Raw genomic sequence first — 26,594 nt, 5'->3', positions numbered from 1 at the left:
GCCTGGCGGCGAGGGCGCTCGATGGACGGCACCGAAGCACTGCAGCGTGTAGCAAGCTAAGCCCGCAGCCGTCGGCTGTCTGTGCAGTGCACACGCACATTTTACTGAGCAGGGCGCCGAGCCCGGGCAGAGCGGGCAGTCGGCCGCGCCGGGGGCCGGACAGGCAGCTGGCCAGCAGGCCGCCAGCTGGCAGGTCAGGCGTCTCGGGGCTCAGCGCCTCCTCCCGGAGAGCGGCTGGGCTCTGCCGCGCCAACTCCAGCCGGCAGCTACGGCAGCACCGCCCACAGCACCGTGTCAGGAGCAGCGGAGGAGGCGCCCTGCTGCGACGCCGCCCAGCCCCACCCCTCCCAGCGCGTCTCAACATTCGGATTAGAGATGCACAAGCTATAAAACCTGACACGGACCCTGTACCGCCACCGTCCTACAGAAATATTTGTCAGGTTAGAGTCAACCACGTTTTACCGTTTCCAGCAGTGGCTCTGGCCTCAAATGTGTTTAATTTCAGACCTAGTACCGGCAAAGTACTGGCATTGTCAACCCAAACTCCGATGCAGTACCGCCGGTGCTGACAATGGGGCTGCAGGTACCATGGTCCCAAAATATTGCATCTCTTATCTTAACAAAACATAAACCAGATACACACAGTGCGCTATCATTTGAGAGCTGCGTACGACATGTATTTGCTGATTCTGCATTCGCCGCATTCGTCACGGACTCGGGTAGCCCCGCATTCGCCGCTACATGATGCGCCAGGCAACAGCAGCAAACGGCGCCGCGCCGCGCCACGCCGAGCTGACCGCACCACATACGTCAGCTGCTGGGATGCCACAGCCGGCTGACACGTACCGCAGCTTTTCGATGCTCCAGTAATGGGTGGCGCCGTTCTTTAGGTCCTGCACTTCCACGGCGACCACCGTGCGCGACGTGGGGTGCAGTGCATCCTCCTCGTCCTCGTCGGAGGAGGAAGAGGCGGAAGACAGCAGGTCGGCTGGCAGGGCTGTACATGGTGTGCGTCATCAGCGTGAACTGGAACTGCACCTGTGGCAGCGACAGAGGGCAGCGTCAGGCCGTCAGAGAGCGCCGACACTGGAACTGCATTCGAGGCGATACAAGCTAACCCATTGAATACAAGCGCAGGACAGGACCGACTAGGCTCGTGGACTCGGCTGGGGCGTCACGCCTGCGCCGCGATGTTCACCTTCTTCTTAAGCTCGACGCTGATGGCGTTAGCCTCCTTGAGGAAAACGGCGTTGCCCCAGAGGTCGTCGCGGAGTGAGGTGAACTGATGGAAGCGCCACTTCTGGAAACAGGTGGCCGCCAGCTGGTAGTCGCGCTCTGTCCACGGCACCTCCCCCTCGAACAGCGGGTTACTGGGGGAAAGAGCAGCACTTGGATTGCATGGCCCTGCTGTGCGGCATGTCGCCCTCGAACAGCGGGTTCGCTTTGTGACAAGGCTCAGCTGGATCGCATGGAATCACTCCAAGACAACTCTCTCTCCGGAACTGGAGGCTCACCTGGTCATAGAGAATCACATAAATTAAATGGTCCCTTTCAGAAACTACAGGTTTGCCAACTAACACAGAAATGGCCTGACCGCGTAACGTCACCTTACGATCCCTTTAGAGAAATATCAACGAAGTAGCTCTTAAGAGCATGCACGTCACATCATTTTCGAACGTTAGAGCCACGACGTTCAATTACAAGGAAAGGCACTCGACTCGCGCCGGCTCAAGCGCAGCTTCTGCACAGGTACTGTCATAGGGCATGCTGAACGTCATCAGCAGCCAACATGTGTACCGTATATGTCGTCTTCCGTATTGAGCTCCTCGGTGTTTGTGTAGGAAGAGTACATGGACATGGTCATGCTCTGCTCCTCAACTTGCTTTTGGAGGGCGTCTATCCGGGCCTCGTAATTCTGAAAAAAAGACAAATGGTGAAGCTCATGCAGCGGACAAATCAGCTACGAACCGCGTGATGGTTTGCCCTCAGGGGACAATTACAATAAATCGCCTTCCATAAGCGAGATAGATATGGTTAACATTCTTGAGCTTCACTTGTCGACTCCGTCATGAAACCAGGTCTCCAGGATTTGTTACGAAGCGAGCTGGTGATCATCTACGTGAGCGTGCACACATGTCTCCCAAAACGATACCTGTCGCTCCTTTTCATATTCTTTCTTCCTTTCCTTTTCCTTTCTAAACTGTTCCTCCATGTTCTCCAAGCGTTTCTCCATCTTTCTTCAGGTCGATGCCTTCAAAAATGAACCGGCACTTTGTTATACACTTCAGATGAAATCATGCCAATCATATTAACACTATGTTCAAATCATGCGAATTGCTAGACTCTGGTAAGCGTAAAACCAATAAAATGTCGCACATTGGGGAAAAGAATAACATCTGAGTGAATCTGGGTTACTCTGAGTGACAAGTAGAAGCTCTGGTTCTCTTGCTAGCGTATCTAAACGGTTGGAATGAAAACACACGTGCCTCACGTTTTGACCAAACACAGCCGCAATTTTCACACCAAAGCTCCCGAACTTCTGCAACGCATTCTCGCCAGCTTGACTGGTGTTAACTGCAGTGGAAACGCTCTGTCCTTTTATCGAAGGGCGGATTTTCTTGAACATCTCTAAGCTTAGTACTGCGATACAATCGCAACCAGTCCTGGACAAATATAAGTTAAGCTAGTAGCTTTGAACTGGCACCACTATGCAACTAATTGGGTAAAATACTATTTATCACTGAAAGTAACTAAGAAACAGCCCATTTTCAAAGCATTGTAGTGTTCAGCCCTTGGTGTGGTTGGCATGACCAGCGTCAGAGCGACCAGGCACCGGGCGGCTGACGACGACGGGTCAATACCTTGCTTTTCGAGCAGTTCCACCTGAGCAAATTGCCAGTCCAGGGACTCCGCAGACGGTGCTGACTCGTCCAATGCCCGGCCTCGCTTCTCCCATGCTGAAAACGCTCAGCGGCGTGAAACATATGAACAACACGCATTAGCTAACTCAATGACCAATGAAGAAGTTCGTCAAAATCTGACTCTTGTCGTACAACAAAAACGGAAAAAGTTAGGTGCGCGACGGGCGGGACACCTGCCTTCAAAAGGTCAGGCCATACATGAGAAACATGCTTCATTCTCGTGAGTAGTTTGTTGACAATGACCCGTCAATGCTCCGCCACATGCCGCGGCATGTGCTCGGTTTGCGGCGTGGCGCGCACGACGGCACCTGCAGCCGGGCCGGAGCACCGACCTTGCTCGGGGTGTGTGAAGCGGAAACACGTGGTTCTGCCCAGGATGACCCGGCTACCGGTGGTGAGGACCAGCGGCTGGCAGACGCTGCGGCCCATTCACGTAACACAGCGCGCCCTCGTTCGGGAATAGCATCACCACGCCCTCCCTGGACGACACGAATGGTCACAATCAGAACGGCAAATCTGAATAATAAGGATTCGAAGATCACGAGTTGCTTTTATACAACGCATGTACACGTTGAGCCCAATCATCTTTAAAGTAGTCAACTAACGGTGACCACTATGTGTGGTTAAGATGTATTTGACTCGGATGGATAGTCAGGTAGGAGTCATTTTATCAGAATCAGAAAACACTGATGGACTGATGGGGCCGGAGTTTATCACAACGACACCGTGGTGGAATAAGCCTTGGATGGGAACATGTGCACGTCTGGTCTCCCTTCTGGTCATTCTGCTCCTTTCACTGCTGACCGTCATAGGAAGCGGGATACGTTCTCTTCAGAGGCATGCGAGCACTGTGCAAAGAAGCGGTCACCGCCGCCGAACGACTTCACCAACGTCACCGTTACATAGGACGTCTGCGACAATGCTAACGCTCTGCACTTCATCACGAACCGGAGGCGCTAAGAGGGAAGTTTATCGCTGCAATCGCAACGACCCAACAGCTGAACGTACCCTTCTCTTTCCCTTGCTCCCACCCCTCTCTCAGCGTAACTACAACGACCCCAACAGCTGAACGTACCCTTCTCTTTTCCTCGCCCCCACTCCTCTCTCAGCGTAACTACAACCACCTCAACAGCTGAACGTACCCTCCTCTTTTCCTTGCTCCCACGCCTCTCTCAGTGTAACTACAACGACTTCAACAGCTGAACGTACCCTTCTCTTTCCCTTGCTCCCACCCCTGCCGCAGCGCGGATACCGTGACACAGTGTTGCGATGGTGTTGTAGTCGCTCCCACCCCTGCTGCAGCGCGGATGCCATGACACAGTGTTGCGATGGTGTTGTGGTCGCTCCCACCCCTGCTGCAGCGCGGATGCCATGACACAGTGTTGCGATGGTGTTGTGGTCGCTCCCACCCCTGCTGCAGCGCGGACGCCATGACACAGTGCTGCGATGGTGTTGTGGTCGCTCCCACCCCTGCTGCAGCGCGGATGCCGTGACACAGTGCTGCGATGGTGTTGTGGTCGCTCCCACCGCTGCTGCAGCGCGGATGCCGTGACACAGTGCTGCGATGGTGTTGTGGTCGAACTGCATTCCTGGAAAACCAGGCCACGGGGTTCGATCGCGAGATCTCAAGATCATTCGAGATGGCGGTTGAGCCGCCCTCGACCCCTGACGGCTGACCTGTTCTCAAAGATGCAGTGCTCGTTGTAGATGTGCAGGCCGATCAGCTGGATGTCCTGCGGTATGTTGGCTTCTGCGGAGCCGACGCGCGTGATGCCCTCCTTGATGTAGTAGATGAGACACTCGGACATGGACGGGTCCTCGTTCAGGTTCACCAGGTGCGGCGTCTGGAGCAGGCACAGGTAGCCGGCTGGAGAGAGCACGGACCACGAGCGCGACGGCGCCAGCACCAGAGCTCAGACCAGCACCAGAGTTCAGACCAGCACAGGAGTTCAGACTAGCACCAGAGTTCAGACCAGCACCAAAGTTCAGATCAGCACCAGAGTTCAGACCAGCGCCAGAGTTTAGACCAGCACCAGAGCTCAGGCCAGCACTTCAGGGCATACCATCGGCAGGTGCAATGACTTTACGGTAGCTTCTGCATCTAGTTATGTACCGTTGTTGGTAGCAGCATCACAAGTCCTAGAGGCCACCGATGCAAAATAAAAACGTTATTCAGCCCTGAAAAATCACTGCTCAATCGTCCTCCAGCTGCTGGTCTTGGACTTGAGGTCTCCAAGTCCACAGCAGAGGCCGTATCCTGCCCTTTCCTGTCAAAGTCAATGAACGTTGAAGGCAATGAATTTGATGGTGCACCAGAGTGGCGTTAACATTACCTTTTTTGGAGAGAAAATGCCCACAGTAGCACCGTCCTCCTTGAGGGCGATGCCCATCTCGGCGAACACGGTCTCTCTATGCCGGCGAATGTCGTCTGTTTTTCTCAGCTTCTCCTCCCAGGTCTCATTCAGCTCTGTCAAAAAACGAGCACAAGAGACCAGTAGAGACTATCACCGCGCGCACCAGCTGTAAGTGTATGCAAACGCGACGCTCAAATACCGTCTGATCAGATAGGGTGCCTACTTCCATCGCGTGTCAATCTGCACTGCAGTAAATTCAGTTGAGTAAGGGCCATCTTTGAGCCTTTTATGGTTCATTTACCTCGTGCGTGTTAACTTTCGTAAAAGACTCAGTCTCAACCAGATAATAGTGGCTGCAGAATACCGCCACGCTTTATGAACAGCTATTACACAGTGAGCCGATTACTATTTCCAACAATGGGAAGCGCTCCATTCGCCGGCTGACGACATAGCTGTCACGACTCTAATGGCCGTCGGATCGCTCACAGCATCCTCTAAAATGGCGCCTCGCAGTGGAATCAGGTCATCGAGGCGAGAATGGCCGAACATTGACCCGTTTTGGGCGGCATGTGAGCAGGCCGGCCAGGGTCAGAGAGTTTCGCAAAGCCATTGGTCGATGTTGGCCCAAGCGATCGACCGTCACCCATCAGTGCTGAGGGTCCGGCCGGTTCTGACCAAAACTCTCACCCCGTCCTCCTCTCAACTCCTCAGAGGAGGTCACATGAGGACACCGAAGCCCCCCTCACCGGGCTAGGTCACCAGAGTCTACTGTCTTATCTTTCAAAGCTGCAATGCCACCTGTGGAGCCGTTCTGGCTCCGCCCCAGACCAGCCCCGGCCGTTATAGCGGGAGTGGTGGCATGCCCTCAAGCACCGTCTGCCGACCTGCCATAATTTTCTCGTTGACCTGCAGCTGATGGACGGCAGCCTTGGCGGACGGCGGCTCGGCCGGGTTGGCGTTCACCGTCTCCTCCGTGCAGCTTTGGTTCATGGCGTTGTTCCGTAGCTCCTCTGGGGAGCGGCGTAATGTCACTGGCCCAGCACTGCGGACCCCTTCCGGTTTCGTCTCGCCACACACGACAGCGTTGGCGTGACTGAAGGATGAATGGTATCTTCACCAATGCCCAGTACCTGCTGCAGCCCTGGCACTTTTCTGTTTGACAGCTGAAACACGTAAATGTTTACCACATGCACACGTTGTTGACGCACACGTGCGCCAACAACGCGTGCCTTGCGTGGCACACGTTGTTGGCGACGTTAACAACGCTACCTTGTGTGCGTCAGATCCATTACAAATCCGCACCACGCAAATGGGGTGAGTTACACGAACCTCCTTCGAAAAGCTATTGACCATGTGGTCATGGCCTCGAAGAGGTGAACAGCACAACGCTTTGGAAGCCACACCACGCAGAACATTAAGCACTTCTTCGTGAAGTAGGGTGTGGCGCAGCAGGCGTCGCAAAACAGCATACCAGCCAGGCAGCCGCGCAGACTCCATTAAGGGCGGCGGAAATATGAAATGGCGAGGTGCCCATGGCGTTTGTCTCACATTACGCCACCAAAATGAACCCTGCCTAACAGAAGGTTTCGAAAGGCCACTAAATGAACTATAATTCTATCTTGAACCAATGTAAAATTTACGTTGCTTGGCAGAAATCTCAATTTGTTGCATACCTCCTACAATGAGAGTGCACCTGCAGTTCGATTGCAACATCTAGTGAATGTTTATGTTTGAGACCTTTGTCTCGAGTGCAAACATTGTGCGCAGAAAAACTTTAGTGATACTAGCACCATAGAATGCGCTGAGCTGGCTCACTGGATAGCTTTGGCTGGGTACACAGCAGACATCTTTACAGTCGCTCTCAAACAAAACGTAAAAATCTAGCCTCGCCCGTTTTATATTGACAGATCTAGAGCCCAAGTGCTTTGAGTCAGCATACTCGCAAGTGTATCACTACCAGTTTCTCGGCGGTCTCCACAAATGTGATTGATCGTTCGACACCGCAGTGGGAAGGACTTCCGCCGCCCCGGTCTCGACGGTGGACAAAATAAGCGGTAGCTGCGCTCTAACCACCGTGGGAGCGCACACCTATCTACACATAGGTGCCGCTTCAACAATGAGCAAAGCAAGGTGCTGTGCATTTCAAAGATAGACTTGCAGCCTAGCGGGTTCAAAATCAGGGAAAACACGGATGTCAGTTGCTTTGCGCGCAGGAACGCCTATTCATCTTGACATCAGCACATACAGGCCGTGATGATCGGAGAAATGACGCCAGCCTGCAGTGTTGGGCGTCCATAGACTGAACTGGATAGCTGAGACAGTAGCAATAGCCCTTTTCCTCGAAAAAAAAACCAGGAGGATGGAGATATAGATGGGTTAATATTTCGACAGCATGTCTTTATTGAAACAATAGTAGAAGTTTCTGCTTTTGTTTTCATAAAGGCAAGTTGCCGAAATAATATCAATCCAGCTATATACTCATTCTCCTGGTTTTCTCCGAGGAATAAGGCGATTGCTGCCGTTTTATCTATGTGAATAATGTTCCTCGCAAATGCACTGAACAACTTACGCAATTTTGAACTGGATAGCTACAAACATTGATGGTCTGGCTGCCGGGTCACCTTCGCTTTGCTTCTGATACTTGTGGTGCTCTTTTGCTGCGCATATTTGCTGCATCAGACGACAGTTCTGATTGGTAGTGGCACCTACCGCTTGTGGTGGCGAGTAAATGTCAGTACTACCATCACTATGAAACGGAAAAGCACGCCGACATAAACCAACAGCTATGGTTTAAAGGGAGCACGTTTTTGCTGTTCTTGATAATCATGATTCCGGCTTGCGACCACGGACGACATGTACAAATGCAAATCCTCACAATCGACTATTGCAGAAAGCATAACTAGCAACAAAGCACCACATATATCAGTGGCGCGGCGAGAAGGATAACTCGAGAGGCGACACGTTGATATCTGTCACCGCCCTATTCGTTGGTTAGAAACCAGTTCTAGCTTCTACCGATTTCTGAAGACAATGCATAACGGCCGATAGCAGAGCCTACATGGCGGAACTTGGCATAAAGCGGTGCAAGCTGCAGAACAAATAGGCGGAAGACCGTTGCTACTCACGGGCCTTATGTCTATCGTTCGAGTAAATGACACTGCCGTCTGAAATGGCGCAGGATAATTATCAGTGTCAATAACTGTCATGATATATCCTTGCGTAGACCACTCAAGTGTTTCTGAACACTTTTCCTGGCGGCTAAACCCCCAGAACAAGTGAGTCCAGCAAGCAGCCAGCCAGGAGACCTTGCCACCGAGTCACCGGGTGCATCCTCGTCCCCCCCCCCCCCACAGCTCATCGTGTGCCGCTTACCCTCCTCGACCTGGACCGCCCTCGGCCTTGAGCAGATCACGCAGTCGACTGATCTCTTCCCGCAGCTCGCGTATCATCTTGGCGTTAGCGTCCTCGTTCACCACCGCCTTGCACATGATCTGCTTGGCTCGGTCCGCGTATCTGTCGAACATTTGCCCAGTGGACTGCCGTTCGTCTTCTACCCGAACGTGTCAGCAGCCCAGCTGTGTAGAAGGCTGTGCTATTGGTACGGGAAAGCACAGACAAGCGACGCACGAAAAATTTGCAATAGCAACAACTTCTAACTCATGACGGGTACCGGCCAAAAACAACTGCATACGAAAACCTAAAATTCTAGTTGCAGTAGGTCGCCTTTTTAGAGCAGTATCGAGTGCGAAGGTCCGTGTCTGGGCGCACCGGACCATGGGGGTAACACGGCCGGCCGGCGGGGACCAGGGGCGCTCACCGCAGGGTGGAGAGCGTCTCGTCATAGTTGATGTCGGCCGGCGACAGAGCAGCCACCATGGCCGTCTTGCTGTTGCCGCCCAGGTTCTCACGTAGAAGCCAGGTCAGCACCGAGTCCCGGTACGGAATAAACTCGGCCTTTTTCTTCTTTTTGGACGCCTGTCGGCCACACGCCAGCTCAGGCCGACACCGCTCCCCTTGCTAACCAAGGGGGCCACCAGAGCTACTTCTTCATTTGTGATAGCGCATCGTTAGCGACCTAATGAAGCTGACTCACATGATCACACAAGGCCAAGTTCAGGCCGCTGTGTCGCCCTTGCAATTTCTTTGCCGACAAAACATGCAGCTCTGGTTCCATTTTGTGTGTCATGTGAAAATAGCAAACGACGTGGGCCACTGGTGCCTATAAGTATGCTTTCTAGCATGAGTTTCTGCACGGTCTGGTTCTGTGACCTCTGAACGGACGGCAAGTCTCGTCCAAATGTGGGGGTCGCCGCGCTCGGGCGCACAATAAGCCTACACTCGCCGGCCGGTGATCGGGGCTGTGGCATGGCCAGCCAGCGGGGTTGCCGGCTGCCTCGGTTGACTGACGGCAGCTCCGGTTATGGCGTCATTTCGGCAAGATCTCACATACATCGCCGGCTGGAGCTTCAGCTCGGGCCCGACGGTTCGCGACAGCCCCTGGCGCGTTGTTCGAGCTCGGCATATTGCAGGGTTACGAGTAGGCTGACGCTGCGTTTACAGCCGAGCCTGCCATGCCCCGCTTTATGAAATACGTAACAGCCCAACGCGCTATAGGTCCTTCAACGGCGGAGGCTTTGGCGTTCTTCGCTCGCTCATTACCATAGGAAGCTCCTCAAACATCCCCATTGCAGTGAACTAATCACTCGCATCACGAGAACCAGAACCACCTCAAAGACCGCTATTCGGTGGATGTCACTGCAAATTGAATGTCAATGAGTCGCCTGGCGTATTAGACCAAAAGACGGTCATGCATTCGCGTATAGCGTCCGTACGGGTATCCCAGTCCGCACGTGCATGGCGTTATTCACGCATTGAAAGTCTATTTTAACATGCGGTTCAAATACAACTGTCATAAGAACGTGGCCTCCTCTACACTTCAGACCACATGGCCACGTCCATTGATTAGCCTAGCAAGGGACAGTCGTATTGCCAAAGGAGGTGTCCATACGGCTACCCGGAGCCAGCGGGGCTGGGGCTTCGCGCCAATGGTCCAATGACATCGCGCCGCTCGGCGACCTGGTTGGAATGTACGTACTGGTCAGGCGAAAAGGAAACAAGGACGCCAGCCGATCTAGGCTAATAAAACGTACCATGTAGTACGATAACGACCGAAAAGTTTGTTGTAGAACGGGCCACAGAGTGCTTATGGCCGGCAAGAGACCGGCTGGGAAGGCAGGTCTGATAGTAATGTGGCTGCTTGGTCCACCTGACTATCGGGCGAGAACTGGTGCTCCGGGTCAGCAGGGGGACTCTGTCTGCAGGTCTGAGGGACTGGAGTCTGCGGTACTTACCGGCGCCGAGGACTGCCGCGAGGGAGGGGGGATGCAGCATCAGTACTACGGCACCGCTGCCCATTTTCATAGCGTCTGCTGACAATGTGCGGCACAGACTCTCATGCTTGGGGCTGGAATGATCAACTGATTAGCGCATCGGGCTCTCACGTGGCTAGTTCGGGCTCAAATACCGGCTGCTCCATGGCCCTGAACGCTAATATCCTAAGTGCAGCTGCTGGTGCTTCGTAAAAGGGGCGTGAGGACGTGCATCACTTCCCCTTAAAAAAAAACCAACAAAAGCTCCTCCTGACTCCAGGTCTCGTCTGCGGAAATACTTGACATGCTCAGCCCTGTCTATCACACTGGAGAACTGAGCGGAGTAAGGTGCTGTATTGGGGTAACGCGATTAGGAATGAGTCACCGATACCCGCATCCCACGAAGTCATTTGCTGAGTGGACGCTCACCACTTCCGCCAGCGCTGAGATGACTTTCCCCAGAGTGGTCAGCGACTTGTTGATGTTGGCTCCTTCTTTCAGCCTGGTGCCCTTTGCGCCCGTAGAGTCAGCTCTTTCTGAGCCCGCCAGATCCACCAGTGATATTTTGCTGACCTAGCATCGAGGCATTCGGTCAGCCCATGTGGAGCAAAGGTACTTTGTGCGAAGGTCAGCCTATGTTGATCGCACGCAAGGTACGTTCCGAGTGGTGACAATACCCTAACCCCTCCCCCTATCTTGAAAACTGCGACATCTTCGTGACAAGGTCATGGACGCTGCGCAAACATTCCGGGTCTAGAAAAAGCGGCTGAAGCTTTGCCAGCATCGACCGAATGAAATTTAGGCGAAGCTTCAAATCACGCATGCATTTCACTACACGGGGCAAATGGCTGTTTCTAACCAGTTTCTACAGGCTGCGAGCACACGATAGACGCGGCATTCACGCAATAGACGCGGCATTCACGCCCTTCCGAGCGGCATTCACGCCCTTCCGAGCGGCATTCACGCCCCTCCGAGCGGCATTCACGCCCCTCCGAGCGGCATTCACGCCTCTCCGAGCGGCATTCACGGCTGCGAGTGTGCGAACCTTCTACGTCTCCTCCAAACCAAGTACGGACCTTCTCTGTCTCCACTCCCGAGACGGGGTCGCACGTCTTCTGGGCAAATATGATGGTGAAGACGGCATGCGAGCGGCTGGACGTTTCGTTCATGTTCGTGGCAGCCACCGTTCTGTGAGCAGAGCGGACGGACCCTCAGTACAGGCCGCCCGGAGGTCAGCAGAGCCCGGTAATGTCAGCGGCATGGCGGCAATCCCAGCGTCTGGTGGGAGTGCCCGAAGGTCAGCAGGGCCCAGCAACGTGGGGTCCACGTGCGGTAATCCCGACACCTGGTGGAAGGGCTGCACGATCATCAACGTCGCTGTTTTGAGATATGAAATCCGACTGCCCAAGCTTGGAAAGCTGTGGTACAGAATCTGGGCCCAGGTGGTGCGAAAGTTTGTAATGATATGGCGAGGGTACACTGTATGGCACAATATAGCGCCAGACCACCACGCCGAGTCCGGCCACGGGTGGCCAGTCTGGACAGCCGAGTCTGCGCAATCTGCAGTGTGTGGTGGGAAGTCTGTCTCCCAGCCAAACCCGCCATTCCTGGCAGCCGAACGTTTGCACCGGCCTGAGAGCCCAGCCAGGAGGGCCGACTCAGGCTGCCAAACGCTCAATGGGAGACGGCAACGGACGAGCGGCGATTGCGAAGTCGATCTGGTTGGTGGTCCCCGTGGGACCCAGGAGGCTACTCGTGGCGTTTGACAGATTGAGCCGAGACGAGACTTTTAAACGCTATTCTGGAGCAGCCCTATGTGTTCACAGTGGTCTTCCAGGAAACCCGTGCGACGCAGGACTAACCTCGCCTTGTTGCCCTGGTCCATAAGGTCGCGGATGTCTTCGTAAGATGTGACGGCCATCTTGGAAAGGTCCTCAACATAAGGTCCCAGCAGCGGGTGCTCTCGCACGCGCAGGTGACTCTTGTTCTTCGGGTTTAGCAGGTCCCGGACGCGCTCGCAGTAGATCTCCATGTAGCTGACCTTCGGCGCAGACGCAGGGCGGTCAGCGGTGGGCGACGCCGCATAAAGGCTACTCCCAATTTGAATGATATGCCGGTGCTCCAAAAAACATGTGCTTATTGCTGCAAAGTGCGCCTTGGTGAGCGATAGACAGGGAAAAAAGGGAGACGGAAGGATCGTACGAAAAGTGCGGTGATGCATGACGTACGCATCAGGAGATGTGCACATCCAGTTCAATGTTAAATTTAAATTCAGGTCAAATTCTTAGCCAGATTGGTGCTACCCTATTATAAATAGATGTTGACAATGATGCTAAATTACCTCACATGAATAATTTCTCTTGGGTTGTAACTGAATGATAACGATGTTGCAGATCTGGCTTCTTCCCAAGACAAGCAGGACTTCCCAAGGAATGTTTTCCTGGCGTACGCTTGTGTATCATTTGGTATGCAAGCCAACAACAATTTTCGATAGTAAAGCAAAGAATAAAAAGGATCAAGCATTCCGAGCAAGCTGAGTTACTCAGAATCACTGCTAAAGTTTGTTTTTAGACGCCCGTTAGGTCATCCGGCACTTATCCCCTGTTGACTGCATGTTGATATCGCCAAACAGATTAGAAAACTCAATTTTATGGAAAATTTGTGCCTGGCATTTGGGTGAACTGGTTTGAAATGGTTAATACTAGCATTAATGCAGTGCCTTGAGGTAGATACAGATCTAGGTCGTAATTTAGCAAGCTGTCTGTATCTCGGCGCACCAAGCACGGCTCTGAGAGGCAGACGCTGCCCGCGAGCATTGGATCGCCAGATCAACGCTCGTTTTCCCAGTCACGTGCAAGGCTGGTTCGATCAATGCACTTATCATGACAAATGGGTTATTTATTTTGCCGCGGTTCAGTGAGCTCTTTCGAAAACAAAAGTTCAGATGCTATGCCAGAATTTTTCTGGGTTCTATAGAGATATTGAGGGTCCGTCAACATAGGTTACAAAAAGAAATGGGGTCAATGGCCACCCGATGTTCTTCTGACTATGCTCAACATTCAGTCAAATTCAGTCAGATTCAGTCAGAATCGACAAGTGAGAGCAATTATTTAACATAGATTTGGGTATGCGCGCTCGCAAGTTCTAGGAATAAAAACTTCGACGGCCGGCGCAACAGTCACCGTGGGACGCGTGCCATTGGCCCTGCGGCTAAAATCAAGCCGGGGCCAACGAACGGTCGAAAATGCTGTCGAATGTGAAATGCCTTTGAACGTTTCAAGGCATTCACCTGTGCCATTTACAGATTGATGATCGGAACGTATTAGCATTTACAGCACTGCGATTTGGTGATGGAATCTTGCGGTAGAGCTGGAAGAGTAAAGGCAGGAAATTTATTTTCGTGTTGCTGTGTTTTGAATAGCAAATTTGTTCAGAAGATAACCCCAAATTATCAAGATCAGTTGCACGCCCAAATCGCATGAGCTTTATGACTTTACGAAGTTCTGCTTTAAAGCGTATGACCTGATGACTTCCGGAGGCGTTATGTCACGATGAACGCTCCCGTGTGCCCGGTGCTCTCGTGTGCCCGGTGCTCTCGTGTGCCCGGTGCTCTCGTGTGCCCGGTGCTCTCGTGTGCCCGGTGCCCGCCGCCTGGTGCTCTCTGAAGCGGGCAACGGCGTTTGGCTTTGCAGAAAACGCTACCCCATAGCTGTTCTTGCTCATAAGGCTGCGAGTGGCTAGGTTCAAAATATTTTATATACTTGTTTTACAAATCGACTTTGCGAAGAGTGAATGACCTCAGGTAGACTGTTTGGCCCTTTTCACTGTTGACGCTATTTTAATCTACTCTGTTGAACACCAGTGAGACTCATTACCTTTTTTTCTGGTTAACGGGCTCCGTGGATAGAATACTAGGGGACACACTATCGCCCCAGCCAAAAGCTGAAGAGCCATTCCGTCCAGCGTGGGGTGCGGACCGACTAACCCTCTGACAACACGGAGACGTGTCTCTTGGGCGATCCGGAGGCCATTAAAAAGACATATCATGGGTCGGCCCCGCCCTGACGCGGGAAGCCCTCTGAACGGGACAGTTGGCCCCAGTCGATGCAGAAGCCCTTGCTGGAGCAACGAGTTCCCCAATTGCCGCAGTTGGTCCCATAATTGACGCTCAGAATCTAATGAGCTTCAAAAGCCCTTACTTGGTACGGGGGTGGAGGTACCCCGTTCGGTACTGAGGGCCCTGATTGACACAGGGCCCTCCATTGTCTCATTGTAAACTTTCACACTAAAACCTTTGATCTCCTTTCGCTGTCAGAGGGTCCCGACAAATGCAAGAGGCCCTCTTGAAGTCTGGGTCCTGTTCCGGTCCTCTCTCTATTTAGCAAAGGTTCTCCTGGCTGACTGGAGGGGGCCCTCAGGACCTCTCATTGGGCTCCCTTCGGGTAACCTCGAACATGGCCTCTGGCCGACTCGAAGCCACTTGCCGACACGAAGCGAGCTGTGCGGTGCTGGTTGTCATCGGCCGCTATAGTACGAGCCGGAATTTCAAAAGTGACTTACAGCCAGCACTGTACCTTACATTCAGGCCCTTCATAGTCATGAATCGTCAGTCCCAAGAGACCCTTCGGCCCCTCTTCGGGTCGCCTCGACCACCACCCGTGGGCGACTGGGGGCCTCTCACCAGCGCAGTACAGTACCCCCTACCTCCCTACAGTACCCCCTGTTATGCACTGGGGAGCCCAGACCAATGCAGCGGTTCCTCATTGACTTCGGCGTCGCGACCGATGTAAATCGCAGCTCCGCCTGTGTCCCTGCTTAGGAAATGAGCCGTCATGCCCAGACCGACACGGGGCCGACTGTTCGGTAAATGTAGTGCCTACCTGACATAGAGCTCCAGGGTGCTCCCATCGCAAAGTGACCTCTGACTGACATTTGGGGGCCGAGCCCTGCGCGCCTGGTTCCTTAATGCAATTTCCAGCCAGCTCTTTGGACCCTAAATCCTTGGTCGCGAGGGGCTCTTCGGCACCTCGGAACCTAAGGGAGGGAGAGTGGGGGGAGGGGGGGGGGCACGGGCCCCCTGTGACCTCCCCACGGCTTAAGCCGCTGCGAAGGTGTTATGCATTGGCATCTCCTAAAGCGCCACCACAGTGCTAATATTTCGGTGCCGGGACAACCAGACACAAAATGCCGACTGCTTGTGGAGTCTGCACAGCCACGAGACAGAAGGCATTCTAGCGCAAGGTACGCTAATGGGACGTTCAGCGCACAAACAAACCGGTTTTTAGAGTTGCGGTATTCAAGAGCCATCTCGGAGTAGATACAATGACAATGTGGTCCAGATAGCCGCGTCGCATGCCCCTCCCACGACAGGCGGTAAGTGCGGCCATGCAGCCAGCGACACTTTCGAACACTGCCCCTGGGCGAATCGGAGGCTGTTGTCCCACGATACATTGCCATACATAGGTCAGCGATCAATCTGGTGCTTGAAGCGGGTGAGCCAGCTGTTATTGGCATGGAGGTTTAGGACTGTAAAATGTCTAGTTTGGTCTAGACTAACCTCCACCGATATCTGGGCGTCTATGTCATTGCTGTTGGACACCCGTTGGAAGAGGTTGCGGCAGATCCTGGGGATGATGCCCTCCTGGTCGTGCTCCGCCTTGCCCATCATCGTGTACGACTTCCCGGCCCCTGTCTGGCCGTAGGCGAATATGCACACGTTGTAACCTGTGTGCAGATCAAAGGCATGCATCAGGACTTGTCCAGGGCGTTTGAAGACTGTCGTTCGATGTACTGACTTCAAATGGACGGAACGTCCAGGACGCCGAGAAGATGTGAATAATTGCATTATTAACTACAGGAAAGCCCAAGAAGAGCGGCGCGTACTTGGAGGTGTAGGAACAGCCCCGAACCTCACATCGCGCCAATGGGATTTACATGGGAACTAGCGACGGAATACGCACCACATCAAAAGCTTAGAAGCAGTATTGAGCCATACTGGTTAATCAGAAAGATGTCCGAAAAACTTCACGATATGCTTCACGTAGCTGATGGACCGAGCGACCTCAGTACACAACGGATCGGCTGTGCCAGGACATTGCGACATATCCTGGAGACAAATGGCAAGTCAGGGCATTGCTGAACCGCATCGCTGGATTGTGCTCATCAGCTGTGTGAGCTAGCGCTGCGTCACCGGTGTTGACTCCGGCTCTGATAGCGGCTGCGAGCGGGGGAGGACGCCATTTCACGTGGGGCGTGACCGCAGTCGGGTCGATCAAGCCAGCTGACGTCAGCCCAGAGGGCAGCGGCGCTTGACTCCGGAGCCGAAGGTCAGTTGGAGGTCAGGCGGCGTCTCGGCCGGTGAGAGGTCGGCTCGACGCCCTCACCGGCCGCCCGTCGTCACCATCCAGCTGCTGATCGGCCGCCGCCGCTCGCCCGTCGGAATCGCAATGACCGCCAACGGCACGTGACGAGAATGATCGCAATCATAAAAGTGGACGGAGTCGGAATGTGAGGCCACTGTCCTGGGAAACGGGGACCACAACACCTCGGCTGGTGTGGCGGAGTGGAACGGAAGGTACGTACGTAAACCGGTTCGGAATGCTTTGCTTCCCTATGGAACAGTCACTACCACCAAACGCATTCTTGTTCCCGACGCATTATAAAAAGGTTACCGAAAGGGACAAAGAAACAAACCCGCCTCAATCCACTCGAAACCCCGCAGGCATAAAAATGGGTGTGTACATGTCAACAAATATCTGAACAAACAAGCGCAGTCATTCTCATGCACACGGAATGGATTGCTATCACGCTATGCACATGCAATGCGATGCCCGCCGCTTGCTGGTCGCATACATTTACAGGAGCAATGGACGAGCTTCCGTAATGGACCAAAGCATAGCGCGAATGACATGAAACACTACACAATCGGTTACTTGGCTTCACAATAATCACCGTAGTCACGGACCTCAATCTACTTTTAACGTTGTGTCACAGGACGACATTTAGTCAAACGATAAAGACAGACCTCGAAGGCTGCTCGAGATCTAGCGACCTTTCAGGGCATGACGTGACCCTAGCCCCCAACAATCAATCCGCAGCGCGCCGCGGCAGCTTTTGACGCAACGTACCTTGAAACGCGTGATCCAGCATCTCAACGCCGATGTCCTGGTACACCCGCTCTTGGGAGGCAAACTGGGGCGCCGATGGCTGAAAATGCAACACCAACCAGTCAACTGACAGCCACCCGCTCTTGGAAGGCAAACTGGGGCGCCGACGACTGAAAATGCAACACCAACCAGTCAACTGATAGCCACCCGCTCTTGGAAGGCAAACTGGGGCGCCGACGGCTGAGAATGCAACACCAACCGGTCAACTGACAGCCACCCGCTCTTGGGGGACAAACTGGGGCGCCGACGTCTGAGAATGCAACACCGACCGGTCAACTGACAGCCACCCGCTCTTGGAAGGCAAACTGGGACGCCGACGGCTGAGAATGCAACACCAACCAGTCAACTGACAGCCATCCGCTCTTGGGGGGCAAACTGGGGCGCCGACGTCTGAGAATGCAACACCAACCAGTCAACTGACAGCCACCCGCTCTTGGGAGGCAAACTGGGGCGCCGATGGCTGAGAATGCAACACCAACCAGTCAACTGATAGCCAGCCATTCAGACAGCATGGCCCTAAACTGCCAAGGTATTGGTCCATATTGGCTGCCCCTCAGTTAACTACCATCGCCGAAAATATATTATCTGCACCAGTGAGTTCACCTGCATCACACAACTAGCTTTTCGAAGTCATGGCGATCACATGTATTTACATGACCATTGCATGGCCACTAGCTGATCACCTCCAGCTCTGGTGCGACAGTGTAGAATAACACGCGTGTTCATTGCCACTGTCCGCCCATGCCCCCACATCAAGGTTTGATACCTACATCAGCCGAAATATACATTTTCAGCGCATCGTTTGGCGACCTGTGTCAAATACGCCCCATCCAAGGAGCTTATTTGATAAGGGGCGTGAATTTCGATTCATGCACCCGTGGCGGGGTGAGTTCGACTCGCGTCAGGTGCTTGCTATTGGGCCCTGCCTGGGACGGCTTGTGGTCGGTGGCAGTGGCGGCGCTAGGTCAGGTGACGTCGGTGGGCAGGACAGGCCGTACCGAACGTCGCGGCAGGTGAAACTTTCGTCCTGAAATGCTGCCATCGGCGCGGGTCTCCTCGATGGTAGCGTCAGGGTTACGCAACAACAACTGCTTAGGGCGGGCGCCGATCCTACAAATTCGTCCAGTCAAAATGTTTGGACCAAATCTTTAACAGCATACGTTCTTGGACAGCATAGCATATTCACATCTAGCAGCAGGCTGCGAAGTTACTAGTCTGAGCAAACAGATCACTTGTGTTGGGTTCAGTACTAGCTCCAAATAGTGATAAGACAATGCCTGTTTACAACAATGTCATCCACCGGCAAACAAATATCATACCGCATTTGGTGATCATCACGCCCTCTCCACCATTGTAGTCTAACTTCCGGAGGATGAGAGGATGCGTTGGTGTTAACTACTGCACTATAAGGTCGTGTGTCCTTCCACGTGGCGTTGGACCACCTGTGCCGAGATCTTCGGTGGCTGTGAACTCCAGCCTTAACAGCGCACATGGCACGAGTCGTCGGGGCGTGGTCAGGCGTGACGTCACGAGTCGGCGTCACGCCCACGTCAGCAGCGGGATATGTCTTAAGTGACGGGTTGGCGATGGTGGCACTCGGTCAATACAGGGCCACTGAGTGCTAGTGCTCGAAAGGTTCCCGAGGTCTGACGCGGCCGGTGCCGCTCAGGGCCTTTATCACCGAAATAGACCGGTCGATAACCGGCGAGCAGAGGCGCCAAACAAGGCTCCGGCGGGCAGAGGCGCCAAACAAGGCCATTACACCGAGATCGAGAAAATAACGGGTGGCCTTCACCAGAACAGCTGTTTTTGGACAAGAAGCGCGTCTCGGTGAAGCAGTGATAACGCTGGCTCGCTGAGATTAGCCGATCCGTTGGATGAGCAGCGTCCGAATTAAACCCCAGCCATGCACCAGAGACCATGCAGCGGGCCTGGGCGCCAGTGACGTTTAAGCCGAGGGCATTGACCGCGGCCACAGCTTTGATCTAAAGGTCAGGCGACAAGCGCATGGCGTATGCCAGCTTATCGTCGGCTGACAATAGGTCCCAATGCTGGCGTATATCACAGAGCAAAAGCAGTGCTACATTATACCGTTGACAACGATACAGGCGAGCAATAAGAGGGAAACAGGGTGCGTATGTTGCCTTAATTGCCCCCAAAATTAGCAGGTGGGATGGACAAAGAGTTCCATAGGCGACGCCTTATATCAGTGAAGAGTACCGCACAATTGGTAGAACATCACAGGATAGCTGTGATCTACAGCGGTGAAGAGTACCGCACAATCGGTAGAACATCACAGGATAGCTGTGATCTACAGCGGTGAAGAAAACCGCACAATCGGTAGAACATCACAGGATAGCTGTGATTTACAGCGGTGAAGAGAATCGCACAATCGGTAGAACATCAGAGGATAGCTGTGATCTACAGCGGTGAAGAGTACCGCACAATCAGTAGAACGTCACAGGATAGCTGTGATTTACAGCGGTGAAGAGAACCGCACAGTCGGTAGAACATCACAGGATAGCTGTGATCTACAGCGGTGAAGAGTACCGCACAATCGGTAGAACATCACAGGATAGCTGTGATTTACAGCGGTGAAGAGAACCGCACAGTCGGTAGAACATCAGAGGATAGCTGTGATCTACAGCGGTGAAGAGAACCGCACAATCGGTAGAACATCAGAGGATAGCTGTGATCTACAGCGGTGCAGAGTACCGCACAATCGGTAGAACATCAGAGGATAGCTGTGGTCTACAGCGGTGCAGAGTAACGCATAATCGGTAGAACATCAGAGGATAGCTGTGATCTACAGCGGTGCAGAGTACCGCACAATCGGTAGAACATCAGAGGATAGTTGTGATCTACAGCGGTGCAGAGTAACGCATAATCGGTAGAACATCAGAGGATAGCTGTGGTCTACAGCGGTGAAGAGAACCGCACAATCCGTAGAACATCAGAGGATAGCTGTGATCTACAGCGGTGAAGAGTACCGCACAATCGGTAGAACATCAGAGGATAGCTGTGATCTACAGCGGTGAAGAGAATCGCACAATCGGTAGAACATCAGAGGATAACTGTGATTTACAGCGGTGAAGAGAACCGCACAATCGGTAGAACATCAGAGGATAGCTGTGATCTACAGCGATGCAGAGAACCGCACAATCGGTAGAAAATCAGAGAAAAGCTGTGATCTACATCAGTACAGAGAACCGCACAGTCGGTAGAGCATCACAGGATAGCTGCACTCAGCACTGCATATGTGAGCGTTGAAAAGGTTCATTATACATACTGCCGGGTTACAAGTCACATTTCAAGCGAGTTTGCTGGACCTTACGTTATGAACAGAGGGCAGTTTATCTAAAATAGAACCCGATGCGAAAATTTAAAACAAGTTTATTTTCACACCTGTGGATGTAGCTTCGTTTCGTTTATGGAAAAAGGCTCCTTAAGAGAAAAGGAGCACTCCATGCCCAGGTAAATGTCAGGACACTCATGCATTCATAATTGGCAGAAAGCAAGGGCGTAGTACGCCTTCTACGACTCTTTCTCGTAACGATCAAATCATATCACTGAAAATGCAAACAGAAAGGAGATGTGTGCCTACCAAAATGGCTGACATCAATGTAGGGATAGGAGTGCCGCGAGCACCCGTTTTTAAAAGCACAACGCCAGGGGAGAGTATACGCACAGGAAAAACAGCTTGCGGCAAGCGGAACTCCATGTACTCTGCAAGCCGAACCGAACGAAACCCCAGTATGGGCAAAGCGGCTCCGGGGTCGCCTGCGGCCAAAAAAAGACAAAAAAACCAACTGCGTAAGGTTTTGAATGAGCCCTATGGGGAGTGCAAGACTGGCGGTCATCGTAAAGGACGGTGAGAGCAATTTTCCCTGGATGGTACCAATGTACCGCTGATGTTGCGGCAAGCTTACGAAAAACGCTGCTAGTGAGGACTAAGCAGATACATCCAAACCTACTTCCGCGATGGCGGTGTCCTGGTGTGGCTCGATCTCGCCAAACGTCATTATAAAAAGCCATCACACCTGAATTGGAACTGCGCGCCAAGGGCACTGGAACTGAGCATCAAAAAGCTAGAAATTCCAAAGGTTTCATGTGCCGATTATCAGTCTGGTGTACCTAAGACTCAGCCCATAACAAAGTTTTAGACCTGCTAAAAGGTCAGGCCTACAAGGATGGCCTTGACGCCAGAAATGTTTTGTGAACCGAAAAAAGGTGAGCGCCAAACCAAGGTAAAGCGATACGAAGATACATAGCTACATGAAAAAACTTGAGCTGAAGGCGCTGTCGAAGGGGCAGGGACCATGGATCACCCCTAGAGTACTGAGCTGAAGGCGCTGTTGAGGGGCAGGGACCATGGATCACCCCTAGAGTACTGAGCTGAAGGCGCTGTCGAAGGGGCATGAACCATGGAACACCCCTAGAGTACTGAGCTGAAGGCGCTGTCGAAGGGGCAGGGACCATGGAACATCCCTAGAGTACTGAGCTGAAGGCGCCGTCGAACGGGCGGGGATCATGAAACACCCCTAGAGCACTGAGCTGAAGGCGCTTTCGGATGGGCAGGGACCATGGAACACTCCTAGAGTACTGAGCTGAAGGCGCTGTCGAACGGGTAGGGATCACGGAACATCCCTAGAGTACTGAGCTGAAGGCGCCGTCGAACGGGCAGGGATCACGGAACGCCCCTTGAGCACTGAGCTGAGGGCGCTGTCGGATGGGCAGGGGCCATGGAACGCCCCTAGAGTACTGAGCTGAAGGCGCTGTCGGATGCGTACCCATAGAATACTGAGTGACGGCCAAGCAGTTTTTGTGTTTTCAATGTTATGAGCATCCTGTTACAAAACCACCGGGATGGTAAATGTGTTAAAAAAGTCTCGTCTCCTTCTGGTAACATTTTGACATATGGTTTGTGTCGAAGCGATCAAAACTTAACATGACGCACTTCACACCCGCCACCGAGCTGCACAGCACTCTCACAGCCTTGAATATCGTCAGGACCACAAGTGAGGTAACAATAATGCACCCTGAAAACATTGCTAAGACCACAACAAGGCACTCGATGGCTTAACGTCACCTATCTGCTTTGAAACGGTGCGTGACCGTACGGACTACGACCAACGACCAACGAGGACTACGACCAACGAGGCCATGACGGCCGGCATCACCAGCACCTGGTGACCGCTGTCAGGCGAGGCCGTACGTCACCAGCACCTGGTCACCGCTGTCAGGCGAGGCCGTCACTGTCACCAGCACCTGGTCACCACTGTCAGGCGAGGCCTTCACAGTCAACAGCACCTGGTGACCGCTGTCAGACGAGGCCGTACGTCACCAACACCTGGTGACCGCTGTCAGGCGAGGCCGTCACTGTCACCAGCACCTGGTGACCGCTGTCAGGCGAGGCCGTACGTCACCAGCACCTGGTGACCGCTGTCAGGCGAGACCGTCACTGTCACCAGCACCTGGCCACCGCTGTCAGGCGAGGCCGTACGTCACCAGCACCTGGTGACCGCTGTCAGGCGAGACCGTCACTGTCACCAGCACCTGGTGACCGCTGTCAGGCGAGGCCGTCACTGTCACCAGCACCTGGTGACCGCTGTCAGGCGAGGCCGTTGCTGTCACCAGTTCACTATTAACTCTTTTAAGACAGCTTACCCACCATTCGGCCCACAAGTGGTAATTCGTGAGCCACCCGCGTGTAGCTTACCTCAATTGACCAATATGAATAGTCGAAGTTGAAGCTCTTGATGTTGTCGTTGATTTGTTTCGGATTGGTGATAACTGAAACAGACGTTTACGTAAGACTCAGTTCCACATGGGCTCACACACACGCACCAGCAAGCCACGTATTGAAACTAATTATAAGGCCCAAGGATTGTTTGTTTGTATAGACTCCATAGGTACCTTGAGGGTCATATCTCACAAAAATATGCGGTGGCCAGTTTGATCTGATCTGGTCAGCGAACAGTCAGCTGGCTTAATAGCGCCACACTTGATAATCCCACATCGGATGCGATACGTCCGGCCTTCCAGCCAACGTAGACCTTTAAATTGTTCTGACTTATTCCGGTCCGGTGTTGTTTTACCCTTATAAGCAATGGCACAGGAAACAAGAAGTCCAACCGCTTAAAAAAATACAACGCGTCATTTTTTATTCGAGCCTTGCGTGATTGTGCGAGCTTCTAACAAGCAGCCCGACCCTGAGCAGTCCCAAAAGTGCGGCGGCACACAACGCCTGCCTTCAGCCCCGGGTCACCCAAGGCACGTGGGCAGGCTTGTTGACGCCCCGGAGCCGGGCACGGGCTCATTACCCGCCACCACTGCTGGCGAGACGGCCGGCGCGAGCGCTGAGACGCGACAAACACACTCCCAGAGATGGGTATTGTGATGCCGGGGAGAGTCACGCCTGGCGGCGAGCTCGAATAGCAGGTATTGCCGACTGGCAGCGGGGACACGCGCGGTGTGCTCCGCTAATCTCCAGACCCGCTTCAGAGAGAGGGGTGCTGATCTCGAGCGCCGCTTCAGTGGGCGGGGTGCTGATCTCGAACGCCGCTTCAGTGAGAAGGGGTGCTGAGCTCGAGCACCGCTTAAGCGAGATAGGGGACCCATTGGCTTCAGGGTCAGTAGTCAAATTCCTCCGTCTTAGATACGGGACGATATGACAGGATATGTTAGCGGCCTCATCATTGTTATGGTATATTGTGGAAATCTGGTAGCAATATATATATATATATATATATATATATATATATATATATATATATATATATATATATATATATATATATATATATATATGTGTATATATATATATATGTGTATATATATATATATACATATATATATATATATATGTATATATATGCACATAATGTATATACGTATATTGTCACGACCACACCCGTCCCAGCTCTTTGACAATAACGGGCACGCATTCACGGAGTCCGTCGCTCGCGGTAGTACGGCCACACAGAGCAATTATACGCTTCTTCCTCAGCCCACCAATGAATCGAGCTTAGGTTCATCGCATTCTTGCTTCAAACTGACTCCCATAACTAAACGGCGTAATTGAAAGCACGGCCTGAGCGCGGCGCGGCTAGACGGGGCGTGAGCCGGCCCCCGGCCGGCGGCCCGCGGGCCTGCCGCCGCCGAGTCGGGCCGCCACCCCCAGGACCGTCCGGCGCGTCACGGCTGCTGACTCACGCGGCACCAGCGACGGGCGTCGCCGGCCGGACCCGGCCCGTCCAGACGGCGTCACCGGCATCGATCAGCGGCGCCGGCGGCCCGGCCGACCCGGCGGGCCAGGCCGACCCGGCGGTGCCTCGCCGGCCGGTTGTCGCTCGCCGGGTGGGCCGAGGCAGCCTCCCACGCTTGGGCACTGGCGTCTTCCTGACACGGAGCGACGCGCTGGACGGGTCCATAAGGAGCGCGAGGACAAGGACAAGGAGAGGCGCGAGACAAGTCTTCTGTCCCCTGGGGCCCCGTCTCACCCCAAGGCTGACAACTCCCTCCCAGGGGCGGGCACTGGTGTTTCTCTGACGTCTCTCGCGCCCCGCGACACAAGTCTTCTGTCCCCGAGACCCCGTCGCACCCCTGGGGCGATAACTCGCCCCCAGGCACGAGACAACAATGGACCCTCATTGGGCCAAAACGGAGGTACTGGTCATGCATCGGCTCAGTATTTGACTATTTTCTGGTGTCCAGGGATGGTCCGGATAATGCTCGATGAATTCCCTGAATGTTATGTGAAGGTCAGATCAGGTCAGAGTCAGGTCCAGGTGAAGCTGGACGCAAATACGATCTACACACTTGTGAAATGTACATTGACTGGTTAAATGAACCAAGTATAAATGCGTGGGGAAGGGAAGTAGCCACAGGAGGCGAAAACATAGGAATAAATCACCCAAAAAGACAAAGGAATAGGAATAAGGAGAAAAGTCGGCAAGCCACGCCAAGAGTCCTTTGCGAGAGGTGCACGTACACAAGTGCCCGACGGGCTGCGCAAACAGAGTGGATGCAGAATGTAGGGACTCCACTCACTTGTGGTGTTTCCATCCATCTCGATGATGCCGTCGCATTCACGGCTGACCTCGCGGGCATTGAAGGGCCGGACCCGGACGGCCACCTTCACGGACGACATGGCGCCGTCGACCGCAGCGACGCCTGGCGGCACAGACACGAAACATGTCGGCCGGTTCGCCCAGCTACGTCCAGCAGGTATCAGCGCGGCAACACTAACTCTAGCTTTCTCAACTGTATTTACGCGGTGGCCTTATGTGGAATTTTCATGTAGCTGTTTGTGGAGGGCTTTGTTTCGTGTTCCATTTGTGTGCTGGGCACCAAATACACTCAGACTCAACAGAGACAGTCGAAACTGAGCGCAACCGTTTTTGGAACCATGTTTGCATAAAAGAACATCGATTTTGACGACATAGAGTGAGCATAGGCGACGCCTTTCTGAGCGCCAGGGCAAGCCGGGTCCGGGTAGGCAATCAATGCCAAACCCGCCGTACATCGGCGCTATGCGGGATAGTTTACCACCAGCCGGCCGGCGACACTGACGCCATGCGGGATATTTTACCATCAGCCGGCCGATGGCGCTGACGCCATGCGAGATAGTTAACCACCAGCCGGCCGATGACACTGACGCCATACGGGATAGTTTACCACCAGCCGGCCGGCGACACTGACGCCATGCGGGATAGTTTACCACCAGGCGCCCGACGGCACTGGAAAGTGAATCCCAATAAAGCGAGTGCTATAATGGAGGCC

At 53.5% G+C, this 26,594-nt stretch overlaps 1 pseudogene; it reads right to left on the bottom strand.

Moving 5' to 3' along the window:
• LOC119109398 (kinesin-like protein unc-104) overlaps window positions 1-25,963 on the bottom strand; it is a 30,417-nt pseudogene extending 4,454 nt beyond the window's left edge.
• Between the last annotated feature and the right edge of the window lie 631 nt (window positions 25,964-26,594).

This window comes from Pollicipes pollicipes, unplaced genomic scaffold, assembly GCF_011947565.3.
Source record: "Pollicipes pollicipes isolate AB1234 unplaced genomic scaffold, Ppol_2.1 Scaffold_7231;HRSCAF=8579_pilon_pilon_pilon, whole genome shotgun sequence".
Taxonomy (NCBI): Eukaryota; Metazoa; Arthropoda; class Thecostraca; order Pollicipedomorpha; family Pollicipedidae; genus Pollicipes; species Pollicipes pollicipes.
The sequence above is the reverse complement of the archived record's forward strand: the minus strand, read 5'-3'. Positions and strand labels throughout refer to the sequence as shown.